Raw genomic sequence first — 17,917 nt, 5'->3', positions numbered from 1 at the left:
CACGTGACTATCACATGTCCCGGTCAGCCAATCCTGATCGCGCTCATCGGCTCTGGAGTTTTGATTCAGTTTGGCTGTGTTTGATTCACTCTTAATTAAACTCTTCTGTTTGTGTCTCGTTTTGCCGATCGTGTTTGTGCTCCTTATTTCTTAATCTAACCGTTACCGTGTATGACACTTGTTGTCTTCCGTTTACTGTTTTAGTCTATCCTCTCTGGTTTTAGACTCTACCTGATTTTGTACACTGTTTTGCCCTTTTGATATTAAACTTTCCCTGATTTATATTCCGCGAGCGTCTGGTCATTTTCTGCCTCGTGACATGTTGGTATTTTAATTAAAATATAAAGTATGTAAACAATCGCGATTGTCACATTTCTAACATCGTGTGAAAACGTTCATGCAAATTAACCGAATTAATCGTGAAAATCGCCCAGCACTAGTTTGATTCTCATCCAGTTTTTGATGCTAACATTTAGATTCTGCTTTTCAATGTTGTGCCTAAACTACAACTACAAAAACTGCCAGATTCAGTCTAGACATGTTGCTGTCAGCCTCGTTAGCGCAGTAGGTAGTGCGTCAGTCTCATAATCTGAAGGTCGTGAGTTAGATCCTCACACAGGGCAAGTTCTTGTTTAGTTACTGAGCCTAATCTAAGCCCAGTTAGCAGACTGGTTTTATGTCATTTTGTGACTTTTATCAGCTTTGTAAATAGAACAGGTAGTGAACATACACTTACAGACAGAAGGGTGTGAGTTTGATTCTCATCCAGTTCTTGATGCTTACATTTAGATTCTGCTTTTCAGTATTGTGCCTAAATTTCAGCCAAAGAAACGATTCAGATGTCTCCGCGTGCCTTTGTCAGCCTCGTTAGCGCAATAGGTAGCGCATCAGTCTCATAATCTGAAGGTCGTGAGTTTGATCCTCACACGGGACAAGGCCTTTGAGGGACCAGTTTAGTTGCAGACTGGTTTCATGTCATTTAGTGACTTTCATCAGCACTGTAAATAGAACAGGTAGTGAACATACATCTACAGACAGAAGGGTGTGAGTTTGATTCTCATCCAGTTCTTGATGCTAAGATTTAGATTCTGCTTTTCAATATTGTGCCTAAACTTCAGCCAATGAAACGGTCGGATTCAGATGTCTCCACATGTCTTTGTCAGCCTCGTTAGCGCAGTAGGTAGTGCGTCAGTCTCATAACCTGAAGGTCGTGAGTTAGATCCTCACACGGGGCAAGGCAGTTGAGGGCTCAGTTTAGTTACTGTGCCTATTCCAGTGTTTCTCAAAGTGAGTGGCATGCCCGCCCTGGGGGGTGCAGAGGCATGACAGGGGAGCCAAGTCTGACGGGCGGAGAAATGAAGCGCGTAACCAATGTTTTAACGTCGGAATCTTTTTTTAAAGTGTATAATAAACAAACTGCTTTCAGGTTAGCAGTATTCATTCTGATAGAGAGTCTAGATCAGGGGTGCACAATACGTCGATCGCACAGTACACACTGGTACATCATTCCTCGTTCAAATAGGTCAGCGTGACTGACATGAAATGTGCCCACTTATATTCCGCGAAGCCCACTGTTTCTTTAATTTGCGGTTTGTTACCATAACTACGTCTCAGCACGTCTAATCACCGCTAATCTAGAAAGTTTTCATTTAGCCAGTTTGCTGACGGAGACATTTTAACCCCACAATCTGACATTCATATGAAACGCTGCACTTAGGTAAGACAAGCCACTTAAATTACTAATATAGAAAATTTCACTGGATCCTGTAAAAACTAAATTTCTACAACTCTACATGAAAAGGTGCTGTAACCATAAATGAATTAGATAGTTAAGCAATAAGCCACGAGAGACCGTGCGTTACTGCTAAGATTTTATCACGGGGAAAGACGTTTTAGCAACCTTCCCTATAATAAAATCTCAGTAATGCACGGTCTCGAGTGGCTTATTGCTTTTATAAAACGGCGGTCAACATAAAATACAGTGTACTTTTTGTTCAGTGTTTGCAAATTTATTTTAATTTTTTTTTTTTTTTAATAGCAGACTGATTGATGGAGCAGTCCAGTGATGTCAAAAAGTGGCTTGATAAAGTCAAGTACAACAGAAATTACTGAAATAAAGATGAAAGCAACATTCAGGATTTTTTAAGTTATTTCAACAAAGTTAAACTTGGCCTATTTTTTTCAGCATTTTGGTAGGGGAGCTGACAATTTTTCATCTTCCAAAGGGGGGCGTGACGGAAAAAGTTTACGAGTTTAGTTGTGCCTTAACTACAACTACAAAAACTGCCAGATTCAGTCTAGACATGTTGCTGTCAGCCTCGTTAGTGCAGTAGGTAGCACGTCAGTCTCGTGAGTTCGATCCTCACATGGTGCTAGACCTACATTTAGATTCTGCATTTCAGTATTGTGCCTAAACTTCAGCCAATGAAACGGTTGGATTCCAACGTCTTCACATGTTTTTGTCTACTCATGTCGCTGTCAGGCTCGTTAGTGCAGTAGGTAGCGTGTCAGTCTCATAATCTGAAGGTCGTGAGTTCAATCCTCACATGGGGCAAGGCCTCGTTTAGTTACTGTGCCTAATCTAAGCCCAGTTAGCAGACTGGTTTCATGTCATTCAGTGACTTTCATCAGCACTGTAAATAGAACAGGTAGTGAACTTACAGTCAGAAGGGTTTGAGTTTTATTCTCATCTTGTTCTTGATGCTTACATTTAGATTCTGCTTTTCAATATTGTGCCTAAACTTCAGCCAATGAAACTGTCGGATTCGGATGTCTCCACATGTCTTTGTCAGCCTCCTTAGCACAGTAGGTAGTGCATCAGTCTCATAACCTGAAGGTTGTGAGTTCGATCCTCACATGGGGCAAGACCTTTGAGGGACCAGTTTAGTTAGTGTGCCTAATCCAAGCCCATTTAGCAGACTTTCATCAGCACTGTAAATAGAAAAGGGAGTGAACATTCTTACGTTCAGAAAGATGTGAGATTCAAAGAGTCAGTTTTTTGCCTTGTTTTGATTCGCTCATGCACGATAGAAAGCGTGCAGCACAGCGTTTTTATTTCTTTCTGGATCAATAAAGTATCTATCTATCTATGGAGGACGAAAAATGACATAAGTATAAATAAATAAATGCACAAATAAATAATGCAATAAATAAATAAATAAACTAATAAATACATTTTCGTCATGAAAAAGGACATATTTAAATAAATGGCTTGAATCTATTTCTATATTTCCATACATCAGATTTTATTTGGGCTGTTTCTGTAATTCTACATTTATTTATTTATTTCTACATTTATTTATTTATTTCTACATTTATTTATTTCTGTATTTATACATTTCGACATTTATTTATTTATTTCTGTATTTCCACATTTCTGCATTTATTTATTTCTGTGTCTGTATGTTAATAAGGTAGGCGGTCCTATCCTCACTCTACAGCAGGATTGGTTAGCGAGTTGCAATCGTTTCGACTCTATTACTAATGCCTTGGCCCAACAGCGGCTGTGTTCCAGGCTGGCGCATTGCTAGCGTTGCGCTTGACTAGCAACAAGCAACAAGTTGTCGATGTTCATTCATTTTAAGCAGTCCTGTGTAACTGATGGCGATTTTTTTATGAGTCATTGCAAATGATTTAAGATCATTAGCGAATGATTTTGAAAGCCACATGCCAAATGACTACTTTCTGTTTGGTCTGGAAAGAGTAACTGAGGGTTTAGTTCAGCTCAGTGCTGATATGGATGTGGACATTGACCTAACTGTGTTAGACAGTCTTCAAGAAGTCGCCCGCCGACTTCACATTCTCTCAGAGACAGAGGAAGCGAACGTTGGACGTCCATCCTACATTTTACCTCCGCATACAATCACCGCGGTCACGCCATCTGCACTTTAAACAAGCTCGCTCACGCTACCTACACTTCATTGTTTACTGCGCGTGTAAACCGTATTATACGGTAATACAGCTGCGAAGATGAAATCATCTCTTTACAGCTTAATATACATGACTACCGAGTTCTGATGCACATAAAGTGTAGCAGAAACAAAAGTGTGTTACAATCTATGTATAGAGCAATCTAAAAAGTTAGAAATTCAGACCTCTTTTATGAAAAAAGTGTGTATTTGTTTGTGTACAGACCGATATTTTAAGATCAATACAATGAAATTAACAAATCAAATTGTTATCAAGTGCCACCCATATTGTCATGAAGAACAATTACTCTAGTACTCGTGTCTTTAAAAGGGAAACTATTTGCAGCATCTCTCGCTTACGGCCACACCACCCTGAGAACACCCGATCTCGTAAGCTAAGCAGGGTCGGGTCTGGTTAGTACTTGGAAGGGAGACCGCCTGGGAATACCAGGTGCTTGAAGCTTTTCCTCACACATCTTTACTTCAACCTCCTGCCAAAGGAGCCCAAAATTTTCTTTTTTTCTTCATCATCAAAGCAATACGTGAAGAAAAAGGCCAGCTGATACTTTCATTCTGAGTAAAACACTTATCCATCCTGGCTGTACGAAGGGAAATTATTTTGTCAATATAACTTTTATCATTGTTGTTTTTTTATTATTATTATTATTATTATTATTGCATTTATTATTAACTGTACTGAAAAGCCGAATTAAAATATTCAACATTAAAGTGACTTTTAAAGTGGAGTTCAAAATTATGTACAGACATCATCCCCATCTAGTGGTGCTAGAAATAAATTACATCTGGTTGATGGGGTAAAGATTTGTGACATTATTCATTTTTATTATGATTTATTTTTCGTTGTTGTTGTATTTTTGATTATTTGTTGTTGTGCTTGTTGTTATTTTAAACAGAATTTCTGAAAACTCCACAGGTTAAAGTGCAAAAGCATAAACACCACCATCAATAAATAAATTAATTGCTTTGGTCCTCCACTTGAGACTTTTTGTTTACTTTCAACCAACAGTTTTCAATAACAAATAACAAGTTTAAAATAACAAATAATACAAAAACAAATGTAATTGTAAAATAATATTACAATGTTATCAACCAGATGTAACTTATTTCTAGCACCACTAGATGGGGATGATGTCTGTACATAATTTTGAACTCCAAGTCACTTAAACCTTGAAGATTTTCAGTTTAGCTACCAATCCAACCACACCACACCAACGTCTGCATTCCTAGTAAAAATACAGTGGCCATTGATTTGCTGAATAATACTAAATAGATCCTGATAGGTCTGTAAATGCTGTAAATGGACTACCTGTAGTCCTCTACACCAAGCATTTACAGACCTATTACAGTAAATACGCAGAAGTGGCAAAGCATTGCATTCATCAGAAACGGCATTAATGTTTTTGTAGGTGTGTTTGTTAAAAGTCTAAAACCAAGTACATTTATAAACGTGTTTAAATTGGTACTTACACATCCTAACACACTGACATCTTCAGCTCTTCATTTCAATTATCTGCTCTGCTATCACCTGGTCGTGCAGACGTGCACCTTCACGCAGACTCACGATTGGCTGTGGGTTTGTAGAGGGGCGGGACAAGGGCTGAAAAAACGGCCGCATCTACAGAGAGATAAATTCCAATTGGCTACGACTGGATTGGGGTGTAATTTGATTGGTCCACACTCCTGGACAAAATATGGGCCAAACCTAAAACTGCACTGATATTTAGAAAGAAAAACAAGCCAGGCATTAATATGGAATGATGGTCTGAACACCCAGACGTGTTAATCTGAGTTCTACATCAAACATTAAAATCTTTTTATGAATTTACCTTTCTGCACAGGAAAACGTTTTAAGTTAATTTTCCTGTCTCCAGCCCCCATTCCCCAAACAGTTCACTGCAGCAAGGAGGAGTGAGAAGCAAATGGTGGTGTAAAAGATGCAGAAGTGCTTCTGAAGAGTTTTTGCTCATTTTCTGAGAGGTGGTTTGCTGTTAAGACTATTAAAAGTAACTTTGGCTTTGGTCAATGTTTTGCACAGAAGCATATTAATTTGTCATTTATTTAGTGCATAGTTAGACAAGCCACTTATATATGCATGTAAGAATGGAAAACTGAGCAAACTATTCACAATGTAGAAAAGAGATGCATGTGTAGATGCTGTGTAAAAAGCATCTACTCCCCTGACCTAAGCATCTACACATGTTTTTTTTGAAGAAACATATTGTCTTTTTGGTTAGACAAGTCTGGTGTGAAGGAACTCCAGTGTCCTGCACAGAGCCCTGAATTTTGTACAGATGCTGAATTTGTCTTTGTAAAAACAGCATTAGCTTTCACCCTCCCATGCTTCATGACTGCAAGAGGATAGAACAATGTGGAGGTTGGGCTTTTGTTCTAATGTTTGAAATACTTTAAATTTGATTGATTTTTATTCAGGTTTTCCACAGTCATTTAAGACAAAATTGGAATTAAGCAAGTTCATCACCATGATGATGTTCACCTGTTCAGCCCTACATGCAGCTGTCAACTTTTCTTAGGTGGGTTCATTCTTTTTTAGTCATTTGTAAAACTCACTTATTTGTGTTTACATTATTAACTTCTATTAAACCAAGCAAATACAGATAGGACTGTAGTGTGCCTTAAAGTGGCATACATATTTATTACAACATGGCTAGTTTATAGTGCTGTTCACTATTAAAACTGGTTTTAACTTTCTATTGTAATTGTATTTCCTACTGCTTTTTGACTTAATTAGGTGGATTTTAACTTATGGATGCCCAACTGCCCAGCCGCAATGTGCCGGCCCCCTCCTAATGCAAAAGGGTTATTGACAGAAGAAGTCAAGTCAAGTCAAGTCAACTTTATTTATATAGCGCTTTTTACAATATACATTGTCTCAAAGCAACTTTACAAAATCCAGGACCAACAGATACAAAAACCCCTGTTGAGCAAGCCGAGGGCGACTGAGAAGAAGAGATTTTGTCTTTTCTTCCGGATGTGAACAGTACTTGCAATGTGCTCCTCGTACTGTCCATGCTATCACAGCCAGCAGCTAACTTTGTGAGTATAATCAACACCTTTTGTGTCCTGTAGCTCTCACTGACATGGGTGTAAATATTTAACAATGACATGGGTGTAAATTAATAGCAAAGTTGGGTAGATTATCACGAATCAGATTTCATCAGACAGAAATGTGTACAAAAGTGATTGAAACATAAGTAAATTAAAATATACGTTATATTGAACCCACTGTTTTAAACCTGTGTTTTTGTTTTTATTTGCATTTTAACTGCTGTATTTTTTAACTATACTGATATCTTATTTTTTAAACTGTTATAAAACCTAGAGCAGTGATTGTTTTTATAAATTTAAGTCTGGTAGTTATTGGGCAGATTTAGCCTTTACTAAAGAAGATTATCTAAAGACAAAAAGACCCAATGTTATCATATTATTTACATCAAGTTTTAACTATTTTGAGACCTGCTGCCATGAATAGCAAGTTCATAAAAACCACAAATCTATGTTTATGTGGCAGTAAATTCCAACACTACAAAAGTATGTTTTTTTTAATTTAGTAATTTAGTAATGTTTTTTATTTTTGATTTATTGTACTGTAGGTGCCCTTGTGCCAGTACCGTGAGTGGTACTTCAGAAGTAGTGACCATCACAAGCTCGTGGTGCTGGTACTAAAAGAGCTAGGAGCCATTGCTTATGACATTATCAAGCGAAACAGCGAGAAGGGTATCTCTGCAGACCGGAGCCAGCCGTAAGTAGGAGGGGCTTATACAGCAAGTGGGAGGATACCCGCAAGTGGGAGGGGCTTATAACGGCCGTTACAAAACCGTTCCTCAAGTGGCGTACAGGGAGTGTTTACCCTTCACAGCGTTTGAGAAGTGTGTATACCATAAGTTAAAAAAAAAAAAAAAAAACTAATTTTAAGTGTATTTGTGCATGTCTGTTTTATAACTTGCTCTCTAATAGCTACCCCTCCCACAAGTCCTAGGACTGCATCTCTGGCAGCACCTGTCATCATGCCTCCAACATCTGCTATGGTATGCATGCCAGTTTCACTCTGATGATGCTCATAGGAAAACAAATTACACAAGTAATTGTGATGCTGAAAAATTATAACTTTTATTTAAATTTTAATGTTTATTTTTTCATTTGTTCCTGATGCAGGAACCAGCATTCGTGAGGGATCTACCTATTGCTATGCAATGTATAGGTCAAAATTTCACCATGTTACTGGGCCAAGATTTTTGTCAATGACTGAAGAGGACCGCATGAAGGCTATCTGTGAGGTCCTGCACAGTGATGACCCAGAGGCTAAAGAACCTTTTTTGTTTGTTTTGGAGCACAGGGAGGATATGGAGCTGTTTTTGCAAGCCTGTCAGGATGAGCAGGGACTCCAGGACAATACAATGTTTACACATTGCCCCTCACGCAGTGCCCCTCACCCAAAAAAAAATTAATCCCTCGTCAATCATTCTTTCAGCTTTGAATTTACATAGTTTTACCAGTAAGTCTATTGTTAAATTATGATATTTTGTTTCAAAATATTTCAATGTTATGTTATACAGTATGATTCAAAACTGTCTGTGTGTGAAGGGAAGTGCCTGCAAATACAGGTGCATCTCAATAAATTAGAATATCATCGAAAGTTCATTTATTTCAGTAATTCGTTTCAAAAAGTGAAACTCATATATTATATAGATTCATTACACACATAGTAATATATTTCAAGCGTTAATTTCTTTCAATTTTGATGACTATGGCTTACAGCTAATTAAAAACCAAAAAATCAGTATCTCAGAAAATTTTAATATTGTGAAAAAGTTAAATATTGTAGACTCATGGTGTCACGCTCTAATCAACTAAACAACACAAAACACCTTTAAAGGTTTCCTAAGCCTTTAAATGGTCTCTCAGTCTGGTTTAGTAGGCTACACAATCATTGACACGCTCCACAAGGAGGGTAAGCCACAAAAGGTTATTGCTAAAAAAGCTGGCTGTTCACAGAGTGCTGTATCCAATGGACAGTTGAGTGGAAGGAAAAAGTGAGGTAGAAAAAAATGCACAAGCAACAGGGTGGGGTTCACAAGGAGTGGACTGTGGCTGGAGTCAGTGCTTCAAGAGCCACCACACACAGACAAATCTGAAGCAATTGTTGCATTCCTTGTGTCAAGCCACTCATGACCCAGAGACAAGGTCAGAAGCGTCTCACCTGGCTTAGGAGAAAAAGGACCGGACTGTTTCTCAGTGGTCCAAAGTCCTGTTTTCAGATGAAAATTAATTTTGTATTTTATTTGGAAATCATGGTCCCAGAGTCTGGAGGAAGTGTCGAGAGGCACATAATCCAGGTTGCTTGAGGTCCAGTGTGAAATTTACACAGTCAGTGATGGTTTGGGGAGCCATGTCATTTGCTGATGTTGGTCCACTGTGTTATATCAAGTTGAAAGTCAGAGCAGCCGTCTACCAGGACATTTTAGAGCACTTCGTGCTTCCCTCTGCTGACAAGCTTTATGGAGATGCTGATTTAATTTTCCAGCAGGACTTGGCACCTGCCCACACTGCCAAAAGTACCAATACCTGGTTTAATAACCACAATATCACTGTGCTTGATTGGCCAGCAGACTCCCCTGACCTAAACCCCATAGAGAATCTATGGCGTATTGTCAAGAGGAAGATGAGAGACACCAGACCCAACAATGCAGACAAGCTGAAGGCTGCTATCAAAGCAACCTGGGCTTCCATAACACCTCAGCAGTGCCACAGACTGATCGCCTCCATGCCACGCTGCATCGATGCAGTAATTCATGCAAAAGGAGCCATGACCAAGTACTGAGTGCATATACTGTACATACTTTTCATAATATGCACTCAGTTTTTTATGTAATATTAAAAATTTTTGAGATACTGATTTTTGGGTTTTCATTAGCTGTAAGCCATGATCATAAAAATTAAAAGAAATCAATGCTTGAAATATATATATGTGTAATGAATCTATATAATATATGAGTTTCACTTTTTGAATTAAATTACTAAAATAAATAAACTTTTCGATGATATTCTAATTTACTGAGATGCACCTGTATGTGGAAGTGTAACAGTGAACACTTGTTTTCTCTAATGAAAGCACACTGGACTCACTATTTAATATCAAGTAGAGATATAATAATCTATTATTTATACAAAAGTTATATAATAATTTAACACACTGCAATTAACTTATATCTGAAATAAACTATATGTAAGCATAATCATCAAAACCCTAGTCCAACTTAATTATTTGGGTTTTAGATTTACAAGGAGGGGGTTATAATGTTATGCCTGATTGGTGTATGCTATTATTAGTATTGTTTAATAATACCTCTTATCCAAAATCAGAATTTAAATGCATTTTATTTAACTTGTACCTGTAACTTGTACCTGACAATGATATTTGAACAATAACAGGTAACACATACTATTTTAATTATGTTTCTGATGTCAAAGTTGCATATTAAATAGTGAGTTAAGATGGGAAAATCATTTAATACTGCTCCTTTAGGACCCTAACTTGCAAAGACGTTCTTTCGCTGATATCCACCCACTTTTTGTATAAGCCCCTCCCACTTGCGGGTACCCGCCCACTTGCGGTATAAGCCCCTCCTACTTACGGTTCTCCGGTCTGCAGAGATACAGTGTATCACAAAAGTGAGTACACCCCTCACATTTCTGCAAATATTTTATTATATCTTTTCATGGGACAACACTATAGAAATGAAACTTGGATATAACTTAGAGTAGTCAGTGTACAACTTGTATAGCAGTGTAGATTTACTGTCTTCTGAAAATAACTCAACACACAGCCATTAATGTCTAAATAGCTGGCAACATAAGTGAGTACACCCCACAGTGAACATGTCCAAATTGTGCCCAAAGTGTCAATATTTTGTGTGACCACCATTATTATCCAGCACTGCCTTAACCCTCCTGGGCATGGAATTCACCAGAGCTGCACAGGTTGCTACTGGAATCCTCTTCCACTCCTCCATGATGATATCACGGAGCTGGTGGATGTTAGACACCTTGAACTCCTCCACCTTCCACTTGAGGATGCGCCACAGGTGCTCAATTGGGTTTAGTCCATCACCTTTACCTTCAGCTTCCTCAGCAAGGCAGTTGTCATCTTGGAGGTTGTGTTTGGGGTCGTTATCCTGTTGGAAAACTGCCATGAGGCCCAGTTTTCGAAGGGAGCGGATCATGCTCTGTTTCAGAATGTCACAGTACATGTTGGAATTCATGTTTCCCTCAATGAAATGCAGCTCCCCAGTGCCAGCAACACTCATGCAGCCCAAGACCATGATGCTACCACCACCATGCTTGACTGTAGGCAAGATACAGTTGTCTTGGTACTTCTCACCATGGCGCCGCCACACATGCTGGACACCATCTGAGCCAAACAAGTTTATCTTGGTCTCGTCAGACCACAGGGCATTCCAGTAATCCATGTTCTTGGACTGCTTGTCTTCAGCAAACTGTTTGCGGGCTTTCTTGTGCGTCAGCTTCCTTCTGGGATGACGACCATGCAGACTGAGTTGATGCAGTGTGCGATGTATGGTCTGAGCACTGACAGGCTGACCTCCCACATCTTCAACCTCTGCAGCAATGCTGGCAGCACTCATGTGTCTATTTTTTAAAGCCAACCTCTGGATATGACGCGGAACACGTGGACTCAACTTCTTTGGTCGACCCTGGCGAAGCCTGTTCCGAGTGGTACCTGTCCTGGAAAACCGCTGTATGACCTTGGCCTCCATGCTGTAGCTCAGTTTAAGGGTGTTAGCAATCTTCTTATAGCCCAGGCCATCTTTGTGGAGAGCAACAATTCTATTTCTCACATCCTCAGAGAGTTCTTTGCCATGAGGTGCCATGTTGAATATCCAGTGGCCAGTATGAGAGAATTGTACCCAAAACACCAAATTTAACAGCCCTGCTCCCCATTTACACCTGGGACCTTGACACATGACACCAGGGAGGGACAACGACACATTTGGGCACAATTTAGACATGTTCACTGTGGGGTGTACTCACTTATGTTGCCAGCCATTTAGACATTAATGGCTGTGTGTTGAGTTATTTTCAGAAGACAGTAAATCTACACTGCTATACAAGCTGTACACTGACTACTCTAAGTTATATCCAAGTTTCATGTCTATAGTGTTGTCCCATGAAAAGATATAATGAAATATTTGCAGAAATGTGAGGGGTGTACTCACTTTTGTGATACACTGTACATACCTGGAAACAGAAAACTGAAGCTTCCATACCCCTACCTCTGCCCAGATTACATTGAAAACAGTGTGGCTATCTGAGTGCAGTAATATAAACCCCTATGTTATAAGTTCAGTTTAAACAAAAAAAACTTTTTTCTATTCTAAGTTAAGACAACTGGTCTGTTGAATGCTGATATGAATGATGGGCGTCTTTAAAACGGAAACTATTTGCAGCATCTCTTGCTTACGGCCACACCACCCTGAGAACACCCGATCTCGTCCGATCTCGGAAGCTGAGTAGGGTCGGGCCTGGTTAGTACTTGGATGGGAGACAGCCTGGGAATACCAGGTGCTGGAAGCTTTTCCTCACACATCTTTACTTCAACCTCCTGCCAAAGGAGCCCAAAATTTTCTTTTTTTCTTCATTATCAAAGCAATACGTGAAGAAAAAGGCCAGCTGACACTTTCATTCTGAGTAAAACACTTATCCATCCTGGCTGTATGAAAGGAAATTATTTTGTAAATATAACTTTAAAAAAATTAACGAATAACTTTGTTTTCCTGCTTTAAAAATTTAAACGTTTCCCTGAATTGCATTTATTAATAACTATACTGAAAAAAACAAATTAGGATCTTTAGCATTTTAGTGACTTTAAAAATGAAGTTCAAAATTATGTCCAGACATCATCCCCATCTAGTGGTGCTAGAATTAAGTTACATCTTGTAGATGTGGTATAGATTTGTGACATTATTGTTATTATTTATTTATTTATTATTACTGTCTTTTTAATTATTTGTTGTTGTGTCTGTTTACATAAAAGTCTCAAGTGGAGGACCAAAGCAATTCATTCATTTATAGACGGTGGTGTTTATGCTGTTGAGTCGCCCTCGGCTTGCTCAACAGGGGTTTTTGTATCTGTTGGTCCTGGATTTTGTAAAGTTGCTTTGAGACAATGTCAATTGTAAAAAGCGCTATATAAATAAAGTTGACTTGACTTGACTTGACTGTTACGCTTTAACCTATAACAGTTTTCAAAAAAATAAATGATTTAAATATCAACAAACACAACAACAAATAATCAAAAATATAACAACAATAATAACAAATAAGTGAATAATACACTGCTCACAAAAATTGGGGGATATTTCAAAATGAATATGAAGCAATAAAAAAAAAAATCATTCGATTTTTTTTTATTAAACAAGAACATCAAAAAAGCAAACGACAAGTCAAAGAAAGTTGTTTGATTATGCAATTGAGATGCAAACTCAATTATCGTGATTGAGTAGCAAGTGACATATTGGTGGGGGTGAACAGAAGCATGTCAAGCTGAACAAGAGTGCCACACTTTGACTGTTCAGTAGGGTGTATGGTCACCCAAGACTGCCAAAACACGCTGACAAAGATGGGGCATGGACAGGACCAGATTGTCCAGCAGTTCTTGTGGGATCCTCTGCCACTCTCGTTTCAGGGCAACTTCCAGCTCAAGAAGTGTTGTGGGAGGCATTGGACGGTTTGCCAGACGTCTTCCCAGTGCATCCCAAGCATGTTCAATGGGATTCAGGTCTCGAGAACGTTAAGGCCAGTCCATGCGTTCGATTCCTGCCTCCTGAAGCATGTTGTTGACGAGATGCGCACGGTTGGGCTTTGCATTATCGTCCATGAAAAGAAAGTTGTTTCCAACTGCTCCAGCATAGGGTACCACTATAGGGTGCAGGACCTCATCTCGATATCGGACAGCAGTCAGCGATTCGTTTCTGATGATGTGGAGGTCGGTACGACCACCAATGCTGATGCCAGCCCACACCATGATTCCACCACCACCGAAGGAGTCTCTTTCTCGCATGAAACGTGGATTCTGCCATGTTCCTCGTTCATGCCAGATCAGGACACGATGATTGTCAGGCTGCAGACTGAACCGGGACTCATCAGAGAAGAGGACAGTTGACCACTCATCACAGGTCCAATGATGATGCTCATCAGCCCACCTTCTACGGGTTCTACGGTGTTCATTCAGCAGATAACTGAATGCATACCATTGGTCACCGGACATGCAGTCCAACACGATGGAGCTTTTGTATGGTCTGGGTGCATATCCGTCGTCTAGTGGCAGCAAGAAACTGTCACCGCAGCTCCGTTTCATTGCTGCGCCTGTTCCTTCTTGCCAATAACGTCAAGTAGTGGTCATCTCTTGCTGTTGTGTGTGTCTGTCGCCTGTGTTTGACCATCTTCAAGACGTCCTATGGCTCTCCAGGCTTCGCAGTTGGGCAAATCGTGTTGCAGGGGCATTGCAAGGGCTGGGAAATTGCAGGATGTGCACTTTTAAGATCAGGGAATGTGCAGATACTCCAGTACTTCCAGCCTTTTTTATAGTGCATTTTCACCAATTAAATAAAAGTTGGTTTGCATGATCGAACAACTTTCTTTGACTTGTCGTTTGCTTTTCTGATGTTCTTGTTTAATAAAAAAAAATCAAATGCTTCTTTTTTTATTGCTTCATATTCATTTTGAAATTTCCCCTAATTTTTGTGAGCAGTGTATATCTACGTATATCTATCTATCTATCTATCTATCTATCTATCTATCTATCTATCTATCTATCTATCTATCTATATACTGTATATATATACGTAAATATATATATACAGTGCCTTGCAAAAGTATTCAGCCCCCTTGAACTTTTCAACCTTTTGCCACATTTCAGGCTTCAAACATAACGATATGAAATTGTAATTTTTTGTGAAGAATCAACAACAAGTGGGACACAATCGTGAAGTGGAACGAAATTTATTGGATATTTTAAACTTTTTTTAGAAATAAAAAACTAAAAAGTGGGGCGTGCAATATTATTCAGCCCCTTTACTTTCAGTGCAGCAAACTCACTCCAGAAGTTCAGTGAGGATCTCTGAATGATCCAATGTTGACCTAAATGACTGATGGTGATAAATAGAATCCACCTGTGTGTAATCAAGTCTCCGTATAAATGCACCTGCTCTGTGACAGTCTCAGAGTTCTGTTTAAAGCGCAGAGAGCATCATGAAGACCAAGGAACACACCAGGCAGGTCCGAGATACTGTTGTGGAGAAGTTTAAAGCCGGATTTGGATACAAAAAGATTTCCCAAGCTTTAAACATCTCAAGGAGCACTGTGCAAGCGATCATATTGAAATGGAAGGAGTATCAGACCACTGCAAATCTACCAAGACCCGGCCGTCCCTCTAAACTTTCAGCTCAAACAAGGAGAAGACTGATCAGGGATGCAGCCAAGAGGCCCATGATCACTCTGAATGAACTGCAGAGATCTACAGCTGAGGTGGGAGACTCTGTCCATAGGACACAATCAGTCGTACACTGCACAAATCTGGCCTTTATGGAAGAGTGGCAAGAAGAAAGCAATTTCTCAAAGATATCTATAAATAAGTCACCTGGGAGACACACCAAACATGTGGAAGAAGGTGCTCTGGTCAGATGAAACCAAAATCGAACTTTTTGGCCACAATGCAAAACGTTATGTTTGGCGTAAAAGCAACACAGCTCATCACCCTGAACACACCATCCCCACTGTCAAACATGGTGGTGGCAGCATCATGGTTTGGGCCTGCCTGAAATGTGGCAAAAGGTTGAAAAGTTCAAGGGGGCTGAATACTTTTGCAAGGCACTGTATATATACAGGGGTTGGACAAAATAACTGAAACACCTGTCATTTTAGTGTGGGAGGTTTCATGGCTAAATTGGACCAGTCTGGTGGCCAATCTTCATTAATTGCACATTGCACCAGTAAGAGCAGAGTGTGAAGGTTCAATTAGCAGGGTAAGAGCACAGTTTTGCTCAAAATATTGCAATGCACACAACATTATGGGTGACATACCAGAGTTCAAAAGAGGACAAATTGTTGGTGCACGTCTTGCTGGCGCATCTGTGACCAAGACAGCAAGTCTTTGTGATGTATCAAGAGCCACGGTATCCAGGGTAATGTCAGCATACCACCAAGAAGGACAAACCACATCCAACAGGATTAACTGTGGACGCAAGAGGAAGCTGTCTGAAAGGGATGTTCGGGTGCTAACCCGGATTGTATCCAAAAAACATAAAACCACGGCTGCCCAAATCACGGCAGAATTAAATGTGCACCTCAACTCTCCTGTTTCCACCAGAACTGTCCGTCGGGAGCTCCACAGGGTCAATATACACGGCCGGGCTGCTATAGCCAAACCTTTGGTCATTCGTGCCAATGCCAAACGTCGGTTTCAATGGTGCAAGGAGCGCAAATCTTGGGCTGTGGACAATGTGAAACATGTATTGTTCTCTGATGAGTCCACCTTTACTGTTTTCCCCACATCCGGGAGAGTTACGGTGTGGAGAAGCCCCAAAGAAGCGTACCACCCAGACTGTTGCATGCCCAGAGTAAAGCATGGGGGTGGATCAGTGATGGTTTGGGCTGCCATATCATGGCATTCCCTTGGCCCAATACTTGTGCTAGATGGGCGCGTCACTGCCAAGGACTACCGAACCATTCTGGAGGACCATGTGCATCCAATGGCGGTGCCGTGTATCAGGATGACAATGCACCAATACACACAGCAAGACTGGTGAAAGATTGGTTTGATGAACATAAAAGTGAAGTTGAACATCTCCCATGGCCTGCACAGTCACCAGATCTAAATATTATTGAGCCACTTTGGGGTGTTTTGGAGAAGCGAGTCAGGAAACGTTTTCCTCCACCAGCATCACGTAGTGACCTGGCCACTATCCTGCAAGAAGAATGGCTTAAAATCCCTCTGACCACTGTGCAGGACTTGTATATGTCATTTCCAAGACGAATTGATGCTGTATTGGCCGCAAAAGGAGGCCCTAAACATACTTATAAATTATTGTGGTCTAAAACCAGGTGTTTCAGTTATTTTGTCCAACCCCTGTATATATATATATATATATATATATATATATATATATATACTGTATATATATATATATATATATATATATATATAGATATATCTGTCTATCTAAATTTCTTTCTTTATTACCTTTTTATTACCTTCTTGTGATGTTCTGTTCCTCTAAATTCCTCAACAGGAAATTGAGCTCAAAGTCATCAGCATGTTAAAGCAGTGTTTCTCAACCTTTTTTCAGTCACGGCACCCTTTAAAGGTATTCAAAATCTCGAGTCACCCCAGTCTAAAATGTATTAAAAAACTTACACTTTGCATCCCTCGGACTGCTAACACACAAAAACACTACAGGGAAGAGACGTACTGTGGTCAAGGACGGATTAAGGATAGTCTGGGCCCCTGGGCAAAGAGTGAGAAGAGAAGGCCCTATCCAATGTGTCCAATTTGTCACAGAGTGCAGAGGCTTCACTTCGAGTTACACATTTCTCCTCCATATCTTTAGACATATCATTCAATGCCTCTCTCAGTTGTGCATAATATTTCCAAAGAGCCTTAGTTGACTCAGCTCGTGCGCTTTATCGAGTACCTGACAGTGATTTCAGTGTGAGTTTGATATCAGTATCACGGAAAACCTTTCCCCACCTGTGTGTAGATGATGCACAAAATGTGTACATTGCCTGTACAAAGTCAAAAAAACGTCCAGCTTCTGGGCTACTGTCAACAGCATTGACACCAACTAAATTCAGTGAATGTGCTGCACAGGGGACATAACAAATCAAAGGGTTTCTTTGTTTAAGATGAGCTTGGACTCCATTGTACTTTCCCGACATGTTACTTGCATTATCAT

At 39.7% G+C, this 17,917-nt stretch overlaps 4 non-coding genes and 2 pseudogenes across 4 annotated transcripts; all 6 read left to right on the top strand.

Moving 5' to 3' along the window:
* Nucleotides 1–550: 550 nt before the first annotated feature.
* On the top strand, nucleotides 551–623 carry trnam-cau (transfer RNA methionine (anticodon CAU)). Its single transcript has one exon. It is a non-coding gene; the product is annotated as a tRNA-Met (tRNA).
* A 238-nt stretch (nucleotides 624–861) lies between these two features.
* On the top strand, nucleotides 862–934 carry trnam-cau (transfer RNA methionine (anticodon CAU)). The gene has a single exon. It is a non-coding gene; the product is annotated as a tRNA-Met (tRNA).
* Nucleotides 935–1,162: 228 nt separating this feature from the next.
* trnam-cau (transfer RNA methionine (anticodon CAU)) lies at nucleotides 1,163–1,235 on the top strand. The gene has a single exon. It is a non-coding gene; the product is annotated as a tRNA-Met (tRNA).
* A 1,246-nt stretch (nucleotides 1,236–2,481) lies between these two features.
* Nucleotides 2,482–2,554, top strand: trnam-cau (transfer RNA methionine (anticodon CAU)). The gene has a single exon. It is a non-coding gene; the product is annotated as a tRNA-Met (tRNA).
* A 1,708-nt stretch (nucleotides 2,555–4,262) lies between these two features.
* Nucleotides 4,263–4,371, top strand: LOC134329672 (5S ribosomal RNA; annotated as a pseudogene).
* An 8,049-nt stretch (nucleotides 4,372–12,420) lies between these two features.
* Nucleotides 12,421–12,539, top strand: LOC134329749 (5S ribosomal RNA; annotated as a pseudogene).
* The last annotated feature ends 5,378 nt before the right edge of the window (nucleotides 12,540–17,917 follow it).

This window comes from Trichomycterus rosablanca, chromosome 15 (assembly GCF_030014385.1).
Source record: "Trichomycterus rosablanca isolate fTriRos1 chromosome 15, fTriRos1.hap1, whole genome shotgun sequence".
Lineage (NCBI taxonomy): Eukaryota > Metazoa > Chordata > Actinopteri > Siluriformes > Trichomycteridae > Trichomycterus > Trichomycterus rosablanca.
Note: the sequence above shows the minus strand (reverse complement) of the source record. Positions and strands in the feature narration are given on the sequence as shown.